At 37.8% G+C, this 21,496-nt stretch overlaps 1 protein-coding gene across 5 annotated transcripts in view; it reads right to left on the bottom strand.

The window, feature by feature from the left end:
- Positions 1 to 21,496, bottom strand: part of FAM172A (family with sequence similarity 172 member A) — a 423,647-nt gene that overhangs the window by 60,903 nt on the left and 341,248 nt on the right. The gene's annotated exons all lie outside the window — the stretch shown is intronic.

Raw genomic sequence — 21,496 nt, 5'->3', positions numbered from 1 at the left:
TAAATTTAAGTTCAAACTCTAGATCTTCAGGATGCTGCCTGTACGTTCCACTTTAACTTTATATCTCACAATTTCCTTGAACAAACTCCAGTCAAAATATCACTAGATTTACCAAGCTCTTTCTGTATTGGATCCCACTACTTTTCTTTGCCTAGAATGCCTTCCTCTCTTCACAAAATTATCAATAACTTCTCTGACAAAATTCTGCTCAGGCTTTACCATCTCCATAAATGAACACAGTATCCAGCCTCTGACCCTGTTATCAGAATTGTTTTTTATAAAACTGTTATAATCTCTTTTTATTTGTATTTATCATTTATAAGTTTTTATGTCGTTTGGCTACATTTGCAAAAGCTCAGTGAGTCCAGGAATAAGCCTTGTGTGCCAAATTTGGCGCACACTCTTCTATGTAATCTCATTTAAAATGACGGTAATGGTGACATTTATGACAAAGCAAAAACCACAGAAAAGAAGAGGACCTACACCAGAGGACTGAATACTCATTTACAACCTTTATATGTAAAGACATCCTAAAATATAATTGAAATAGTTATTAAATATTAAAACCCTACCTAATATTAAAACTCTAGTCTTTCTTTTTAAGATTTTATTTACTTTGAGAGAGAGAATGCGCATAAGTAGGGGGAAGGGCAGCGTGAAGGAGAGGGTGAAGGACACAGAGAAGCAATCCCGCCCACCCCCCACAGCAAGGAGCCCAATGTGGAGCCTGATCTCAGCACCCTGGGATCAAGGCAGACGTTTAACGACCTGAGCCACCCAGGCACCCCTAAAACTCTAGTCTTTCTTAATTTAAATACTCTTAAATAGCTTCGGCTTATTACCAATGAAAGAATAGTTTTGTTTCCAAAAAAGATTTCTACCCCAATGAAGAAATTTTATTTTTATTTTTTTAAAAGGTTTTATTTATTTATTTGACAGAGATCACAATTAGGTAGAGAGGCAGGCAGACAGAGAGAGAGAGAGAGAGAGAGGAAGGGATGCAGTCTCCCTGCTGAGCAGAGAGCCCGACGTGGGGCTCGATCCCAGGACCCTGGGATCATGACCCAAGCCGAAGGCAGAGGCCTTAACCCAGGTTAATGAATGAAGAAATTTTAAATAAAAAGGCTGATCCAATAACATTTTAAAAGGTCATCAATTATAATTAACAAATTAATTAGATAAATTCACAAACTACTTAGCAGTAGTTTGAAATTAAGAAATTTTAGACTATAGTGAAACTTTTTTTCATTTTTCAAAATTCATTTGGTCTTGCCCAATGAAAAAATCAGTGTTGTACAGTAGTATTTAGCATTTCAATGATAAATTATTCTGAAATTTGGAAAAATTTATCACCAAGCGACACATGGCCTTAATGACTTCTCACCTCATGAAACGTTTGCATTTATTTATTTTTTTAAAAAAGATTTTATTTATTTGTTAGAGAGAGAGAGAGCGAGAGCACAAGCAGGCAGAGGCAGAGAGAGAAGCAGGCTCCCCACTCAGCAAGGAGCCCGATGTGGGACTTGATCCCAGGACCTGGGGATCATGACCTGAGCCGAAGGCAGCAGCTTAACCAACTGAGCCACCCAGTGTCCCATGTTTGCATTTTTAGATATAAGTTTTCCCCTTTTAATAACTGAAAGAAGCAACTCTTGAGTAAGTTTTGATCAAGCAAAGAGTTTTTTTTTTTAAGTAAGATACACAGTTTCAGCCAGGAGTGAAATGAACTATTCAAGTATAAAAATAACATTGCCCTTCCTGAATATATGAATGTACAGTATTTATTAACACATTGCACTCTATTCAATAGTTTTGTAATTCTTATAAATGTCATTATGCTTATTGCTTGTGTTAATATGTGTCTACTTTCTTCCTTTTTGTAACACTTATTAAAGGACTTGGAAGATACAAGTCATGACAGCAAATGATCCCATTGGTCTCTTCATCACTGTGCCCCAGGCCTACGACAACACCTGGCACATAACAGATGACACATATGTGTTAAGTAAATGAATTGCTAGAATATATGCTCCATGAGGAAAAGGAATAGATACCTGATAGTTTACTAGTTAAAAATCTGGTCCTTGGATTCAAACATGTAGTGTCTGAATTTTGGTTGCGCTATTTATTAGCTCTGAGACCTCTGTAAACCTGCTTCCTCACCTGCAAAATGAAACAGTAATAGAATCTGCCTCCTACAGTTATTGTGAGGATTAATTCACATAAATACTTGCACACAGGGAGCATTCAATACACATTAGCTGCTATTATCATCATCAACATCATTACCTTCTTCATTTGTCTCATTCGCCACTTATCTCCTGTTCCAAGCATGTAGCATGTGCTCAGTAAATATTTGTTAAATGAAGAAGTGAATCAACGAAGTACGGCTGAATTTGCATACACAAATAGGCCTGATTACCCTTAGTACACTTTTAGGCAAGATGCAGACAGATAGCAGTGAAAAAAAAAAAAAAAAAGACTCTACAAGTTCGGGTGATTGAATTACTCACTCTTACTTGAACCAGCTGTTTGGAGATCTAATCACAAAGTCTCAGCCATTCTCCAGTCTTTATACCATAGGTGTACCTTTAATTCCCTTTGGAACTTCTTGTAATGCCTAGCACAGAGGTTTGTTTCATTTATACTAAGAGAAACCCCAAAACCCTACTTAGCAACCAAGTCACATAAGGTAAAATTTGAAAAAAAGTGAACATAGGTTATTGAATGGGTAGATATTAGAATTCTCATAGTACTTAACTATGTTATCTTAACAAATCCAGTTTGCAGCATTTATATTTCTTGCCGTGTTGCTACACACTGAGGTGTCACAGTGAGAATCATTACTTCTTTACTTGCTAACTTCAAACTAATGTGAAAACCGGGTAAATAGCAACTAAAAGTTATGCTTCTGTGTACTACCTCATCATGAGTGGACAACAAACTAAATCTCAGATTCTGTGGCTTTGAAGTATTTATTTAGTCCTTGGCTTAAATCATTCTAGATCTTGTACTCAGAATATTTCTCATCAGAAATGCCTTATATCGAATAGTACTGAAAAGTTTTCTAATTTATTTTGAACTTCGCTATGGAAGGGTGCTATCAGATTATAGAGCAGTCTTATTATACTTAGGGCTTTTATTCTCCTTTTTAATTTATAGAAATGAATATAAACTTCAGCAGCACAGAGTTTAGGTTTTTTTTTTTAATTATTAAGACAAGAGCAACAGAGTATATTTTAACTGGGTGAAGAAAAGAAGGAAAGGAGACCTACACAACGGTTAATCTTAGATTCTTCTATCTATGTGCATTCTTTGTGCAATTATTTTGTTTCCACTGTATTTTCCAGACTGAAAATAAAATTTAAAAAACTTATAAAATATCCATATACCTTTACCCTCTTCCTCATACCATCTCCCACAAATGGACAGAAAAAAGAAATGCAGACTAACCAGGAGTACTTGTTGAAAATGCAGACACTTGAACCTCACCCAGTATTTACTTCTGATCTCTTGGGGTGCAGCTCAGGAATCCGAATAAGCCAAGGTGCCAAGATGAGAGGAAAGAAAACCAAGTATTTGTTCTCCATCTAAAATACAAAAACTTCCTTCTAGTTGCTTCTTCCTTTCTTTGCCTCTTTTTACTTTCCCCAGGCTTGAAAATGGGGTTCTAATTGCTTCTCAGATGCATTCCCAACCTTCCTGGGGGTTCCAGAAACAAGCACATGCTGAAACTACTTGGTCGTTTTTATACCGGTTCAGGGTTGCTGAAATTCCAGACCTTAAATTTGAAAGGAATACTAAACAAACACCAATTTTATTTTATTATTTATTATTTAAAAATACTTTTTGAAGATTTTTCTTACTTATTTGAGAGAGAGTGGGCATGAGTGGGGGAGGAGCAGAGGGAGAAGGCAAGGGAGAAACAGACTCCCTGGTGAATGGGGAGCCCAGGGAGGGGCCTGATCCCAGGACCCCGAGATTGCAACCTGAGAACAAGTCAGATGCTTAATTGTTTGAGGCTTCCAGGTGCCCCAACCAACACCAATTTTGAAACACATGTAAATCATCTCCCTCTAATATAATAATAATAATTACCATAACGGACTGACTACTAATATATGTCCGGCACTGAGCTAAGGGTTTTACATACATTATCTGTTGGTTCTCCATGCAAAAAAAAAATCAAAAACAAAAAACAAAACAAAACAAACAAACCTCCCCACAAAAGAATATTTCCCCAGAAGCAAAAAAGGCAGATGGTTCTGATTTTGACTTTGGCACTGACTTTTAATATAAACTCTGACTTCTTATTCTTTAGCAACTGACGATGAGTCTCTTAAAGGTAAAAAAAGACTAACTGCCAAAGGTGTTGGTGAGACAAGACCCAGATGTTCAAAGGATGATTTTCTTCACTGTACTCTCACCTAACTTCACCCAAGTTGGGAGACTCTTAACACCGACATGCATAATCTATCCAATACTCTGACCTCACCATCTTTGATCTTCAGTGACCTTCTCCTCTACGCCACTTCAACTAACCATTCTTAATTTTTAACTGGTCATCACATCACTTTTCTGGAGAAATAACAGTTTAGATATTACCCTGGTTTGATCACAACCTCCTTTTTAAACATCTTACTAAAATAATTCCCTTTTCCAACCTTAAAAAAGTATCCTATTAGGGTTTCCAGTCCATTCGTCCTCCCGTTCCCTAATCAGCCTTTTTCTGTTTTTACTTTCCTCCTTAATGGCTTAGAGTCTATGTCCAACATTTCAATATGTTTTTCTAAACTGCCTTGACCCATTGTCCATTAAATGCAGTTGCCTGGAAAACTCCAGTGTTGGATGAACCCAGATGACTGGCTTCTCTCTGGCTAACAGATTGTTAACCCTATAAACGAATCATCATCAACCACGACTGGGCCCTCAGCACTGTTCAGCCATACAATCTGTAATCCTAGATAACTCTCCAGATGTGATGACTTAGAGGTTGAAAAAAAATCATAAAGGCACTACAAGAAAATAAAAGAGAATTTGTGTATAATTATGGAGTGGGACTTGAGGCACAACAATATGACCAGAAACTACAGAAAAAATGATTGACATTTTTGCTTCCAGAAATATTAAAAACTTCGGTATGGATTAAAAAAACCCCAATCCACTCTATAAGTAAAATGAAAAGATAAAAGGCAAATTGGGCAAAAATCCATTACATATAATAAAAAGGATTATTACCCATCATTTATAGAGAACTACAAATTAGTAGGGAAATGACAAAGATTCAATGGAAAAAATATCCAGTAATTTAGAAGATAAAAATAAATGGCCAATTTTTAAAATTAAAATTAAAAAATTTTTTTTATAAACATATCATTATATGTTTATATTTTTATCCCCAGGGGTACAGGTCTGTGAATCACCAGGTTTACACACTTCACAGCACTTACCATTAAATGGCCAATTTTATATAAAAATATGTTCAACCTTCCTGCTTATCAAATAAACACAGATTTGTTTTTTTTTTTTCTAGATTAGCAGTGATCAAAATAATGATTCACACTTTAACTTTTTCAGTATCCCTTAGACATTTAAGAGTGTTTGACACTGCTGACCAACCCTCTGACTCAGAGCATTCTCTTCTCCTGGCTTTCATTTCTCTGACCTTTTCCTTGGTTCTCTGGTGGCTCTTTCTTTGTAGAGCCTCAGGGGTCTTGGGCAAAGCCACCAAATGTTTGCTTTTCACTGAACATGTCCTCCTAAGGTGGCTTCATCAGTCCTACCACTTGCAAATCTTTTGAGCTTCAGTCAGTATATCTAACAGCTTACTGTTCATTTCTGTTTGGAAGTTTTATAGGCACCACAAACTCAGCATGTCAAAAGTAAACTCATCATTCCCCCAACAGACAGCTTCTCTTCCTGTCTTCATTTTCTCTGTTGATGATAGAACATCCATACAATTAGCCACACCAAAAACTCGGCTGTCAACCTTGATGTTTTCTATCTGACCACCCAACAATTCAGGTCCTGCTGACTCTTCATATCAAAATCTTTTCTCCATCTCTACTGCCTCACTCGGGTCATCAAAACCTAACTAGTCTCGCTTTAGTCTTGTCACCTCTAAAGTATTCTCCTTATAAGAGTTAGAATATTCACTGAATATGCAAATTGAATCATATTATATTCTCTTTTTAAGAATACTTCTTTCCAAGTTCTTTTACAAGGTTGGGAAGGCTCTCTATAATCTGGTTCCTGCTTCTCTCTCCAGCCTGATGTCTTTTTACTTACTATTCTACTCTCTAGCAATATCAGACTTAAGTTTTCAAATGTATTGTGTATTCTCTTCCTTTTGTCTTGCCTTGAACCTAGAAAACTATTTTATGTGCCTCCACCTTTTCCCACTACTTATAATTATACCCTACCCGATCAGAAACAACTGCTACATTTTTCAGGCCTTAGCTTTTTGAGAGCAGATACTCTGTTTGTTGTATAAGAGTTGTATCCTTGGCCCTAAGAACAGAATCTGGCACATGGCAGGTGCAGAGTGGTTGAACTTTAGTGGAAGAGTATTGTGTCAAAAGCCATAGCACTGAGTGTTTACTGCTGGCACTGTAAAAGGGGTGATGATTGAAAGTCTTACTGTCACAGACTAGACAAGGCCAAAGTGGTTCCCCATAGTGCTAAGACACAGCATTTTCCTAGATGTCTGTTTGCATAATTAAAAAATAAAGCTCTTTATCTGGAGTCAAGCTAGTCCACAGACTCACCCTGTGCTCTTTCCCTTACTGCCAAACACAGCAAAAATGGGTCAGAAATGTGGATATCTGGCAGATACCCAAAATTACAACCAGTGAAAAATCCTTTTCTAGGAAACTTTTTCTCCTCTTGGACTTGTATTGGTTAATGGTGTCACCAACTATCCACCTTACAAAAGTAGGAAGCACTCATCTCTCTTTCTCAAGCCTTCTATCCAAGCAGCAAGTTGTTGTCTCTGTTGCCAAGCAATTCATTCCTTCTTCCTACACCTCCATCATAACCACTCTGATTTAATTCTCATTACATACCCCTGAATTTACTCTCAACAAGCCTCCTCTTGTTTAATCTCTTCTCCTCCAGTCTATCCTCACACCATAACCATCACTCTGATCATGCTAGTCCCAACTTACAAACTTCTGAGGGCTCCCATTATCCCAAGAGGATAAAAATCAAAGCTATGCCTTAGCAGAAAGCCCTCTATCTTGTGGGGTTACCTCATTTCCTATATCACTTCATCTCATTGGCTCCTGTGCTCAGCCATACTAAAGTTTCTCCCATTCCCTGAATCTGTTACACTGTTCTGTATTCTATACCTGGGCATATGATCTTATTTGGGGGGGGGCACAGAATGCCCTATTTTTCTTAAGCCTTTACTTCTGGAAACAGTTCAAATTTTACTTCCTGTGAAAACCATCTCTAAACACTCAAGTAGGTGATTCTCCCCTGTGCATTCCTAGCACTCTGTATGTTTTTCTAGTGTAATACTGAGCATGTTGCTCTGTAATAATTTATTTACATGTCGTCGTGGAGACTGCTAACTGTTCATGAAAACCATGGCTTAAACGATTATAACAAAGCACATAAATGCTCAATACATTGTGTTTCCTAGCCTTCCTTGCAGTTACGTGTGGTCACTTGACAGAGTCTTTCCCAAAGCAATGAATGTGGGGTTGATTGGTGTCATTTTTGGCCAGTTCCTTAAGGAAGTGGGTATATTCTCATAGCCCTCTTCTTGTGATCCTGAATAGTGATGAACACGCAGCCCAGCTGTGACCATGCAGGTAACAATACCACCTATGTGATGGCAGAGAAACAGAATGGAAGGGATCTGGTCCGTGAACATAGCTGTGTGGGGTAGAGCCATGTGCCCATCTAAAATGCCCACCTTAGAGTGCTATGTGTGAGAGAAATAAACTTCTCTATCCTTTATATAGCTATGGTCCTCTTGTCAGAGCAGCTTAGCTTTACCTTAACCAATACAGGCCTTTTTCTCCTCTTTTGTTTTGTCTGTACCTTAACAGTAGAAGCAGGCATATGCTTCTTTGTGCTGCCTGTGACAAGCATACAGTACTTACATTAATAATAGCTGGATACCCCTTGAAGATAAAATGGGCCCTTGCCTATGTCTTGTAAGGACCAGAGACAAAGGGGTAAGGAGAACAATATAATATGAGAAGTGTTTCATATGTTATCATATCTGGCTACCTCTGGAGAGACATTTAGGATTTAGGTCTACTGATAAAGGACCTGAGGATCTTTAAAGAAATGAAACTAGGAAAAGAGATCTAGAATCTGAAATCAGAATTGAATGAAACACGAGTAACTTCTCTAAAAGGAAGGGAGTTAATAAGTACCATCAATTTCACCAGAAACATCATTGAGTAATACCCATACCTACTGGATACTGGTCTATTTTCCCCCTGATAATCCTTCTTTATTGTTTTACTGTGTGTAGTGGCTAGTTCCCAAAGAGACTTTCTCTCCCCAGCCCCTGTCCATCATCACCATAAGCCATGTTTCATGGTATTAATGTCTTTAAATAGCCTCCTCCATCTGAATGTGAGTTGACTTCATGACTTTGTTTTTAAACACAGAATATGGTGGAAATGATGCTGCCTGACTTTTGAGGTTAAGTCATATGTTTTGTAGTTACTCTCTATGATTCCAAGTTTTTATATGTTCTTTAGACTCTCCCTCTTAGAACTCAGCACATAATGGTTTAAGCCCAATATATGGAGAGGTAATGTGCAGTGCTCAGCCTGATCTGAATTTCCAGCCAATAACTAGCACTGACTGCCAGCCATGTCAATGAGTCACTTGAGGTGTCCAGCTCACTGACCCTTCCCGTGAGTCCAGTCCCACTTGGAATCTGACTGTAACTCTATGAGAGATCCTAGGCAAGAACCTCCCAGCTAAGCTCAGTCAACCTATGAAACCATGAAAGATACTAAATTGTTGTTTTAGGCCACTGAGTTTTTGGCTGGTTTTTTATGCAGACATAGATCACTAGAACACCAGAAGTGATAGAAATCTGAGACTGCATAAAGTCATGAAGACTTTTTGAGAATTACTTGGAAGTGGTTTAGGTGACTGAAGAACAAAGACCCTCATGAGCCAATGTAACAGCCTGACTTTTTTTCTTGATTTAATATTTTCTTTTTTTCTCTTCATTTTCAAAATCATAAAAAAAGTTGAATGCTTAAGGGGGCTTTTCAAAAGCCTATCCCTCCTTCAAATGCACTTACTTCCTGGGTGGAAGAAGGTACAAAACTACTGTGTAAACAACAAACAGACCAAGTTATGTTTAACCTCCTAAGAAAGGTTATGTTGGAGGGGAACATGGAGTCAAAAAGTTAGTGCAAACATATCAGACTGATTATTATTGTGTAGTAATACATAGATTACAACTGGCAGCATTTATTACAAAATGGACACAGTTGGAATGTTGTCACCATGGTACCCAATCAGAAGAAACTGTCAAGACTTAGGTTTACATCTACTCTACATATTCCCCATCAAAATTAGATTATGCCCATATTAACCATCTTCCAATCTATGTTACCACCTTTTTCTTGCCTCAGTCTATGTCACCTCCTTTTGACTTGCAAAACTAATCATTTGCTTCCAGAGGAAAATTTTCTAAAGGTTTAGTAATCTTGGAAGAGGGCAAGATCATCTGAATCCTGAAAACAACTTAAAAATATATGAAGTTTGAATTTAAGTAGTTTAATTCCAAGTCTCAATTCTATTCATTCTTAACTAACTGAGCCACCCAGGTGTCCCACTCAATTTCTATTCATTCTTTATCAACCTCTCCAATGCCCAGTGGATTAAAGCTGCTCTTGGCTTACCACTGTAGTATCTTGACTTCCAAACATCTCCCATACATGAAGTCTTTCCTGAACCTCCCCTAAAACCTCCCTGTTTTGAGTCCCATTCTTTCCGTGATTCTACTACATAACTAACTGACCTATTTTGAGAAAAACTGAAGATGACTCTCGTGGCCAAGTCCCATGGATTCTATGTCGGTAAGTCTTTGGATTCTATCTTCTCTTCCACTCTCATCACCAGCACTTAGGCCTATTACCTTTTGCAGGAACCTTTGGATTGCATACTCTCTATCTTCAGCCTTTCCTTAATATGTTTTTACTCATAGCTGTTGGATTACTTTTTCTGAAGTATAGTGCTGATAGTTTATTTCTTCCCTCACAAACTTCTGATCCCAGTGCTTAAAGAAACATACACACACACACATAAACTCACAAAACCCCTCCTTAGCCTACCATTTAATGTTCTCTGTCAGATGCCCTTTCTACCTACAACTTTTTTTTTTCTTATTCTTCATTTACACTCACCATGTGCCTAGGAAACTCCCTTCTTGCTACTGTCAATGATTATGTAACATATTCTATACTTCTACTTCTTGCTCATGCTGACAATCCTAGTTGAAAAATTCTTCTTCCTTCTAGAACTCTTTATGAACTACCCATCTCTCAAAGTTCAGCTTAATGGATTTCTTGTCTTCAATCCCTGAATGTCCTGTTGGAACTTGTAATTAGAATCACACCCTCTGGGGTGCCTGGGTGGTTCAGTTGGTTGGGCAACTGTTCAGATCAGGTCATGATCCTGGAGTCCCAGGATCAAGTCCCACATCAGGCTCCCTGCTCACCAGGGAGTCTGTTTCTCCCACTGACTCCTCTGCTCTCATTCTCTCTCTCTCACTCATTTCTCTCTCTTAAATAAATAAAATAAAATCTTAAATAAAATCTTAAAAAAAAAAAGAATCACACCCTCTTCCAAATTTCTCTATTACTTTCTACCAGTATTTCCCTTGTGATCCTTATTCCTTTCTCCTTGAATTATTAAATTTATGGATTTTTATCTCCTTTCTACTGTCCTTTATGCTTCTACCAGCAGAATATATACTGCATATGCAGTAAATGATCAGTAAATATTGTTGCATGGATGGGGATGTCATTATTTCAATATGTTACTCATTCTAGGTAATATTTCTATCTTACCACTGGCATAGAGAGACTGATATAGGGAATGCAATGATAAGAAAAGGGAGAGGGTTTTTTTTTTTGGTTTTTGGTTTTTGGTTTTGGTGGGGAAAACCTGAATAAAAATACCATAATGCCTGCCATGCTCATGGCTCTTCTCTCTTCATATCACTCTCATTTAAAAAGACAAGTCTGGGGGGGCACCTGTGTGGCTCAGTGGGTTAAGGCCTCTGCCTTCGTCCCAGGGTCCTGGGATCAAGCCCTGCATTGGGCTCTCTGCTCTGCAGGGAGCCTGCTTCCTCTTCTCTCTCTGACTGCCTCTCTGCCTACTTGTGATCCCTGTCAAATAAATAAATAAAATCTTAAAAAAAAAATAAAAAGACAAGTTTGGGGGATGCCTGGGTGGCTCAGTAGGTTAAGCATCTGCCGTTGGCTCAGGTCATGATCCCAGGGTCCTGAGATGGAGTCCACTGGGCTCCTTGCTCAGCCAGGACGTTTCCCTCTGCTTGCCACTCTCCTCCTGCTTGTGCTCTCTTTCTTGCTCTCTATGACAAATAAATAAATAATAACTTAAAAAAAAAAAAAAAAAAGACAAGTGTGGGGCACCTGGGTGGCTCAGTTGGTTAAGCATCTGACTCTTAATCTCAATTCAGTCTTGATGTCGGTGTTGTGAGTTCAATCCCCATGTTTAAAAAAAAAAAAGATTTTGAAGTTTGGTTAGATACTCCTGTCATGTTGAGTAAAAGGATCACCCATCTCTCTTTTTTCATATTTATTTAGTTCTTACTCATTTATGTAAACCCTCTTTTCAAATCTTAGTCTATGAGAAAGCTTCATTTCATTTATCTTAATAACTACTGATTCTCTCATTTGTTTGCTCTTCCTTTGGGTTTTAATATTTTCTGCATATCTTTCCCCTTTACAAAGACTTGGGAATTACCTTGTTTTGGTATACAATGTCTGGCCTTCTTGCTTATCCAAGCAACCAATCACTTGCCTTCTTAAAATTTTTTAAAACTTTACTTCTGATTTCTTTTTAGATTTAGTTATTTATTTTAAAGACAGAGAGAGCACACGCATGAGCAGGAGGGGCAGAGGGAGAGGGAGAGAGAATCGCAACAGACTTTGTACTGAGCGTAGAGCCCAATGTGTAGCTCAGTGCCACAACCCTGAGATCACGACCTGAACCCAAACCAAGACTCGGTTGCTCAACCGATGGTGCCACCGAGGTGCCCCAAGACTTTCCTTCTTATTACTGTAAGCTTATTTAAGTCATTTTATAACATATCATTTATTATTAATATTTTTTAAAGATTTTATTTATTTATTTGACAGACAGAGATCACAAGTAGGCAGAGAGACAGAGAAAGAGGAAGGGAAGCAGACTCCCTGCTGAGCAGAGAGCCCGATGCGGGGCTTGATCCCAGGACCCTGGGATCATGACCTGAGACGAAGGCAGAGGCTTTAACCCACTGAGTCACCCAGGCACCCCTAACATATCATTTATGTAGGTAAATAATCCTATAAACAGCTAGCCGAATGAAAATCTCACCTTGTGCATGTCACAGAGTCTCTATTCCTTAATACGTGCCTTACATAGAACTCCTTTCTACTTTCTATATATTTTTTTTGTTCAAGTTTTTTGCTTTTGGGATGTCTTCATAATGAATTCAATTAAACACCCAAATGAAAGTTTAATCTTAATGAAAAAAATGCTTAAAAAAATAATGCAGGGAATTAATTTATAAATCACATTGTTTTGTATTACTTCAGCATGCCACATTTTCCCTGCTGATACTGGTGCAAGGTAGCATTTTATGCTGTAACATGTAAAAAATAAACTTTTTATTAAAATAAAACCCCTACTAAGCTGGTAGAATGAAACATATTTTAATATAGGTATTTTAATTACTCCTAATTAAAATCTCTCAGATTCTCATTCATGTTCTATGGAAAGTTCATATTCACATACTTAAAGAACCAGTTTGCTTTAAGGCTTAATCATTTAAAACAATGCCTCCAATACTGGAATCCCCTATTACTTTAAAGATATAACCTCAGATGTATATTATTTTATGAAATTAGTTGCAATACATTCCTCAGGGTCTCTGCTGGGGGGAATATTTTGGTAAGGATGATTTTTAGAATTTGGAGGATGGATTTAAGGACTCAGGGAGGTGAAGTATATATATTTAGCACAGTCAAAAGCACAAATGAGTGAGCTCAAGTTGGAACTCAAGGTTTCTTGTTTCTAATTCTTTTTTTTTTTAAAGATTTTTAAAAATTTTTATTATTTATTTGACAGACAGAGATCACAAGTAGACAGAGAGACAGGCAGAGAGAGAGGGTGGGGAAGCAGGCTCCCTGCTGAGCAGAGAGCCCAATGTGGGGCTTGATCCCTGGACTCTGGGATCAGGACCTGAGTCAAAGGCAGAGGCTTAACCCACTGAGCCACCCGGGCACCCCAGCTTGTTTCTAATTCTTTGTTGATTATCCTTGAACAGTAATTTTGCTTCCACTTATTTCTAAACTGGTAGCACGAATGCACTGTAGTTATTAATTAAGCAGGTATTTTATTTTTATTTTATTTACTTATTATTATTATTTTTTAAACAGGTATTTTAAAAGTGCCTGCCTACTTTGTGCCAGGCACCGTTCCAGATGCTTGGAGATACATGTGAACAAAACCAACAAAGTTTACATTCCAGTAAGATGTAGGGGAGGCCAATAACAAAACATAAACATAACAAATCACTCAATCCATGAGGGGCTGGCCTAACATAAATCCTACCTGATATATAACAGAACAGAGAAAGGAGAGATAATGCAATTTTTAGATGATGTAATCAGGAAAGGAACTGAAGTGACATGTAAATAAAGACCTAAGGGAGATGATGGGGTGGGCTCTGTGCATATCTAAGGGTAAAACATTCTAGGCAGAGGCCAGTGCAAAGAAGTTGAAATCAATCACTCATTGTATGTCAGTCTCTGCAGAAACCAGGATGGTAGCATAGTCAAAGCAAAACTAGGGATGAATATTCTAACATTTGTGATACTTCTTGTATTACATTCCATTTAACAGTGACCTAATAATTATTTATAGAGTACAAACCATATGCTAGGCATTGAAGTGATAATGATGAAAAGACAGATACAGTTTTTGTCCTCTTGAAGCTTTACACTTTAATGGTGGTGGGCGGGACAAGTAAATAGATACTATACAAGTAATATACACTTCTAAGGGTGGTACAGGGAGCCATGGGGACAGAGGATAGAAGACCCTCTCCCAGACTATAGGAATGGGACTTTAGAGAGAAAGCTACTGGAGACTGAACATCTTTCATTTCTGCTTCCAACAGCATAGATATAAGAACAGAGTCAAGTAATAAATGCTTCACATGTATTTAATCCTCACAACACCCTATGAAGGGATGAAAATCTAGAGGGGCTAAGCAACTTGTCCAAGGTCACTGAGACAGAAAGTGGCAGAGAAAGGACATCAACTCAGATGGTATGGCTCCAGAGTCTATGCTCATAACCACTATCTTGCACACTCTATGAGCAGCATGCCTGTAAAAGAATTTATTAATGAATAAATACCTCTGGGTATTTTCCAGCTGCTTATAAGTAATGCTTGGTATGGACTATCTAAATAGTGTGACTACAGAATGAGTTTTTATCAGCATGATCTAGAATGAAATAAGTCTGTTTTGTCTACAAATTAAAGTCAAGTCATCTTGTTCATACTGTGGTATGAACTTCTGACATTGGGATTCGCCGGCCCATTCATATAAAAAGTTTGCACTAGAAGCAGCTCTTGGAATCCTTTTTCCTTCTGTCTTCTGACATTCTTAATAAATGGAGAATAACCTCTTTTAATTTGAGTGTTCTCCATTGGATGCAATGGATGTTGTCAAATGACGAGGTTCCATGAAAATAAAATTTAAATATCTTCACAGTGAGGAGTCAGATGTTTTGGACCAAATCACAAATTACGTGACTTCTTCCGGATAGTTGTTAGATGGTACCCATTCTGAGTAGAAGTTGCGCCTAGTGACCTAGAAGAAAAATCTAGAAGGGCTCTGAGCAGATGTACATGTGGGTGTGAAAGTGGGCTATAGAAACTTACAGAACTATGTATTTGCTTGGCTTGATTCCTAAGAGCTGATGATTCCCCATTTTCATCATGCCCAGCTCCCTGACTAGTTAGACAACTGTAAAGTGTAACTTGGGACTGCACAAATCCTATCTGTTGAAGAAATTACATTTTGTGACAATGATAAGTGATAAAAATTCCAACTGGAATTCTTAGAAAAACAATAGGAAGAGCAATTGTATAGGAAAAATGTGGAAATGGCAGGCTAGGGAATTAGAATCCCATCATTTTAATGGCCACGTAAAGGATAATTTTTCTAATAATATCTATGGCAGAAAGCCATTCAATGATTTAGTGCAAACTGAATGAATATTTATACAGTTTACATGTAAATATCTTTACTGTATAACCTGATTATTTTCAGGTATGATGTACATAACATTAGAAACAGTGAAACTTCATGTCTCATAAATCATTCTGAAGGCTGGATCCATCAAAACACAATGTCCTAACAGTTAAATGATGGGGGAGATACAGATGTGTCTCACTCAGATATAAATTTCAAACTGAAAAGGAAAAAAAAAGATTTTATCAACAGAATTTGGGGGTAATGCTAGTTACAATGATAAAAGATAAGTAGAAGTCAGAAGAGGATGGAAGACATTGGGCAAAAATAGTGAGCAAAGATTAACACCAAAGTGAAAAGGACTGACCATGTACTATATGATTTTAGCAACTCATGCAGTGAGAGGAATCATGATCACTCTCTTCTTTATAAAGAGAGCTCAACTTATTATTAAAAAAAATTGACTATGCGCATAGAGAACACAACAAAAATTAACAGTGGTGATAGCTAATTTTCAGTTTTATCTTTTAATCTCAAAGCACATAAATGTTTCTACAATATAGAAATAACACAATTTAAAAAATTAAGTAAATAAAAATATGCAACAAAATACATAAATGCTACTTGTAAGTACTATTACACCAGTCTGAACCTATATTGAAACATTAAAAAATGTTCTCTTTAAAACAGAGATTGCCTTTGAGAGGCAAAGGATTCATAAATTTATAATGATAACCAAATGAAAGAACAGAATAAACTTTCTGGATGAAAATATGACTTTTCCTAACTAAAGGCTAAAAAGCAAGAGATACGTAATGTGTGTTAGATTCATATTGTGGGGAATGAGTTTGTATCTACTCTAATGCTTGCATACATCATTCCAATGCTTTGAGAACAGAGTAGCAATTGTAATTTTGCTCTGAATCAAAATAACAGTAACTGTCAGTTGACATGTTGTAGTGTTCCCACTTTCATTATTGTTCATTCGATGATAATTGTATGCTTCTTTTTACTGTTATTTTGTAGCAGTTTGTCTCTTTAAAAATGCTACTCAAACGATCTTCAGCAGAAATCTTAGTTATAATCAGTCACTAAGTTTTAGTAGATGTTTTCAATACGCCCATACAAATGCTTATGCATATCTTTTTGATAAAATGTGATTCTTACATGCTAGTCTGTTATTTCACCACAATTTGCATTGTTATAATAAGTTATTGATCGATTTTCAGTTTAAGGGACTAAGGTAGTATTCAGTAATGACTGAGTGCTACAAGTTTATTGCAAGTGCCCAAGGTTCACTCACCCCAAGCAATTTAGTCAATAACCAATTTTTATACTTCTATCTCTTTCAAAATTCCAAACCAATAATCCCTGTGTTTTTTTTTTAATTATTTCAGTATCAGACTAACATTTCCCATGGAAATCAATATGGGTGCGATCCATTAGCCAAAAATCTGCAGTACTGCAATGCAAACATATTAAAAATATTGATCTTGCAAAGCTACTGATGTTTTGATTGACTTTAATGTTTGTAAGCAGCAATAACAGAATCTCAATGACTGAAACAAACTTTTGATTAAAATTATAGATTTTCTTGGGGGGGATTTGCTATTTTACTGGTTCAAAGCATATCACATGGCTTACTTGCCTCCCATAAATGAGTGCAGTGGGATATACTTATCCAATTCCTTATTTGTAAATATTTTAGTCCATCATAGCTTACACATCTTTAATGTACTTTGAACTGCTTTGACATTTCAATTCCACTTCTTATTATATTGTATCGTGCGATGGAATTCTCACACTGAGAATGGCAGGAATTGAGAGCTCTAATCCTTCTTTTACTACTATGCAACCTTTGGGAAGGCATTTAACTCTCCGTGTAAATTCCCCGAATGTAACATGGAATTAACCTTGGGAATCAATGAACATTCTTATTATACTTTGAGATCAATGGACAACAAAGACCATAATTTATACATATAAAAGATTATTTGACCCAAAGATGTGTCCCTTACAGAAAGCACAGAATTTTGCAGTCATTTAGTGATAACCTTGCAATGCTCTCATTTTAGGTATAAAGAGACTGAGTCCCCTTCAGTGGCAAAGAGCTTCTCAGAGGGCTTTCCTGACCACCCCACCTATAGTACACTTGGGGCACCTGGGTGGCACAGCCAGCTAAGTGACCAGCTCTTGGTTTTGGCTCAGGTCAGGATCTGAGAGTGGTGAGACCGAGGCCCATGTCAAGCCCAGTGTGGGCCCCCAGTGCAGCTCTGCACTCAGTGCACAGTCTGCTTGTCTCTCCCTTCCCCTTCACCTCCCTCTTGCACAGGTGTGTACATGTACTCTTTCTCTCAAACAAATAAATAAACAAGTCTTAAAAAAAAAAGTATAGCTCTGTATTACTACACTACCTGCACTGTCTCACCCTTTAGCCTACTTAATTTTTATCTTAACACCACTGTCTATAAAACATTTTATATTATTGTAGCACTTTTTTTCTTAAGATTTTATTTATTTATTTGACAGAGAGAGAGAGATCACAAGTAGGCAGAGAGGCAGGAAGAGAGAGAGGGAGGGGGAAGCAGGCTCCCTGCTATTCAGAGAGCCCTATATGGGGCTTGATCCGAGGACCCTGAGACCATGACCAGAGTCGAAGGCAGAGGCTTAACCCACTGAGCCACCCAGGTGCCCTGTATTGTAGCACTTTTGTAAAAAAAAGATTTATTTGAGAGAGCAGGTGAGAGTGGGTAAGTGCACTGGGGGAGGGGCAGGAGAGGGAGAGAAAGTCTCAAGCAGACTCCCCACTAAGTGGAGAGCCCCTTAGGGCTCAATGTCATGACCCCAAGATCACAACCGGAGCCAAAACCAAGAATCCCAATCTTAACCAACTGTACCACTCAGGTGCCCTGTTTTATAAAACTTTTCTATAAATATAAACATTATGTATAACATTCTACAGAATATAGCAGGATATATAAAGAGAGTTATATACATTTATCTATATAATTTGCCTACCTCTTGTCTATTTTCTCTTCTAAAATTTAAGCTTGATGCAACAGGAATATTGTTTATCCTTTTTCCTGCCAAATCTCTAGCATCTAGAATAGTGTTTGACATATAGGAATCAAACATATTTTTTGAATGAGGGAAGGAATGAGCCAGAACTGCTAGTGGAATGGGGTTGGGTTGGGTAGGGGCAGAGTGGGGTTAAGACTTAGATTCTATTAACTTTCAATCCAGTGCTATTCTAAGGTTTCCTTCTTAATATGCTCCTTTTACTACTTGGGATTCCCAGAAGTAAGTATCAAAGGGGATCCAGACCCGTATCTGTAGTACATATTTTTGTCTAAGTTTAAGGACATTTTCAAGTTAATTTAACCTTTTCATTATTTAATTATTAATATTCCTCTTGGATTTTTTTCACCATGTTTGCTCTACCTTCCACCATATTAAAATTGTAATAAAATCTCTGGATTTTTATTTGTGACATTTCACTGCAATAAAGAAAAACAAAAATAATTTAAGCAAAGACTAGAAATTAAAAATGACCTATTTATTAGCTGTTTATTTCATTTCCATTCTAATCAGTCCCATATAGTCTTTTGGGGGAAGCACCAAGGACAAACTTGCAAATGTCCGGGGACTTTAGTGTCATTATAAATTAGATTAGTTACCCCCCAAATTACCCTACACACATTCGCGCACGCTCTCTCTCTCTCTCTCTCTCTATATATATATATATATATTCTTAAAGATTGATTTTATTTATTTATTTGAGAGAGAGAATGCAAGCACATGCAAAAGCAGGGGCAGTAGCAGAGGGAGAGAAGAAAAGACTCCCACTGAGCAGGGAGCCCAACGTGTGGCTCGGTCCCAAGACCCTGAGATAGCAACCTGAGCCGAAGTCAGATGCTTAGCCGGCCAAGCCACCTAGGTGCCCTGACAATATACTTGTAAACGCACAGGGCAGCTTGAAAACAAATCCCCTGGCCCTCTCCCATGAAGCTACTGCCACCACAAACCTTCAGGAAATGCCTCTGCTGCTGTTTGTCTCTGGTGGATGGAGGGGAAGCAGTGCAGCTCAGACCTATCAGATCTGGAACAGAATTCCACCTTTCTCACTTACAAACTATGTGAACTTTGGTTTCTTCATCTGTAAAAAATATCTAAGAGTCACCACAAAGATGTATCATGAGGGGTAGATGAGACCATACACAGAAAGTGAACGGGACACAGCAGGTGTGCAAACAATGTCAGCTGTCTTCTTCCCTCACACATCAGTTAAAATAATTAGCTAACAATCCTTTGTGGTTCTTACTATTTTTTTCCCCCCCGGAAGATGCTCTCTTTGGTAACTTGGCTTAAAGAATTGGAATCTGTTTATAAGGACCACAGTGCAGAAACTAAAACTGAAGAAAGATGTTTCGATATTTATGTGGGACCACAGGTGGTTTTTGGAGATCAGTAAAGGGCAGATGGAAGGTAAAACTATTTCAGACAACCGAACAATATGATCAAATAGTCAAAAGAAATACTTTGGCAGCGGGCGAAGATACTCTGTACAAGTACTGGAGGCCTCAGGGTAGAAGGTGACATTCCAGTGTGAGCAGGGATAATAGCATTACACTCTTCTGTCTGCCCTTACCTCTGGCTCTTCTGTCTCTGCAAGGAGTCTGGTACTTTCAGTGCCCTAACAGTCCCAGCCACCTTGATTCATTCCCAGAAACCAGTTTCAGCATCATAAGCATCTACTCTTGATAGACCCTTGAGAACAGCTTCCTGTCAGCAGCTCCACTAGATCATCCACTGAAGCCCCCATGGTCTATCAGTAGCTCAGAGGTTATAAAGCTGGTGGGCTTTGGATGAGATCTCCTAGGACTATCCAAGGTCCAGAAGCAATGAACTAAGCTCTTCCGCCACTTTCAGTAGCATCTTGTTGTAGTGAGGGCCACAAAATAGCTTTAAGGAAGGTGCAGGACACCTGCTAAGAGACATGCATATAATTGAGGATTGGCAAAATATTAAAGGGAATGGTAAGTTTTCTTAAAGGTCTGTTCCTACTTCTAAAAATGACAAGTTCTGTAAGTATAAGATGACGGGGAAAGCCAGTATGCAAAAGGGATTATTTCTGCTCAAGTAAGCAATGTGACTTGCAGTGTGACCTTACAAACCTCGCACCACTGATTCTTGCCAGTTCGCACTGGTATTGCTTTGACTCTGCAGTTGAAAGTCTGAAAAATATTCATGGCTTGATCACACACCATCCAAGTGTGTCCCTTTTGTTTCCAGGCATTGTTAGAACTACCAGATATTCACTTTTTGGGGATCATATACCAGTTTGAGAATATGATACAAGCTATGATTCCCCACTAGAGAACTCCTATTCAGCACAGAATTTCAAAAGGTTTCTGGAATTCCCTGCAGTTCTTCTGGAGATTCCCAGGCTAGAGGGTATTTAAGGGTAATCCTCCTGAGTTGGAAAATAAGATATTCTCTCTCCTCATAGCATTGCAGGTACATATAGTATGAAGACATCTGCTTATGGGTGAAGAGGGGAGAGAGTCAAGTCTTAAAAGGAAAGTGTTATTTTTCTTCAAGTTAGAAAGTAGTCAGAAGAAGGAAAAAGACCATTCAAATGCCAGGACTTGGATGCAGGCAACATAAGTTGAAAGCATGCAAGTCAGAGATTTGGCTTAATTCCAAGTATAAAATATTTCAGCTCCAAGGGGGAAGCTAACCATAGGCCAGCACCTCAAAGCATATATGTAAAACACTGAGTTTTTAAAAAAGTCCAATATTGTAGTTTCTCAAGAAGTTCTTAAACTTCTCAGAAATGTTAGTAATGCAAACCTTCTAAATACAAAGGGCTAGAAGTTGAGAAATATTCTGGCATGGATTCTCGTGGAGATTTGTTGATTTTTTTCTTCAGGGACATGCTAGAAAATTTAAAACAGTTATTGAGCACTAAGAAGACTACCCTCATTTAAAACTACTTTAAAGCATATCAGATGA

Source organism: Mustela erminea, chromosome 3 (assembly GCF_009829155.1).
Source record: "Mustela erminea isolate mMusErm1 chromosome 3, mMusErm1.Pri, whole genome shotgun sequence".
In the NCBI taxonomy this organism is placed as follows: Eukaryota; Metazoa; Chordata; class Mammalia; order Carnivora; family Mustelidae; genus Mustela; species Mustela erminea.
The sequence above is the reverse complement of the archived record's forward strand: the minus strand, read 5'-3'. Positions and strand labels throughout refer to the sequence as shown.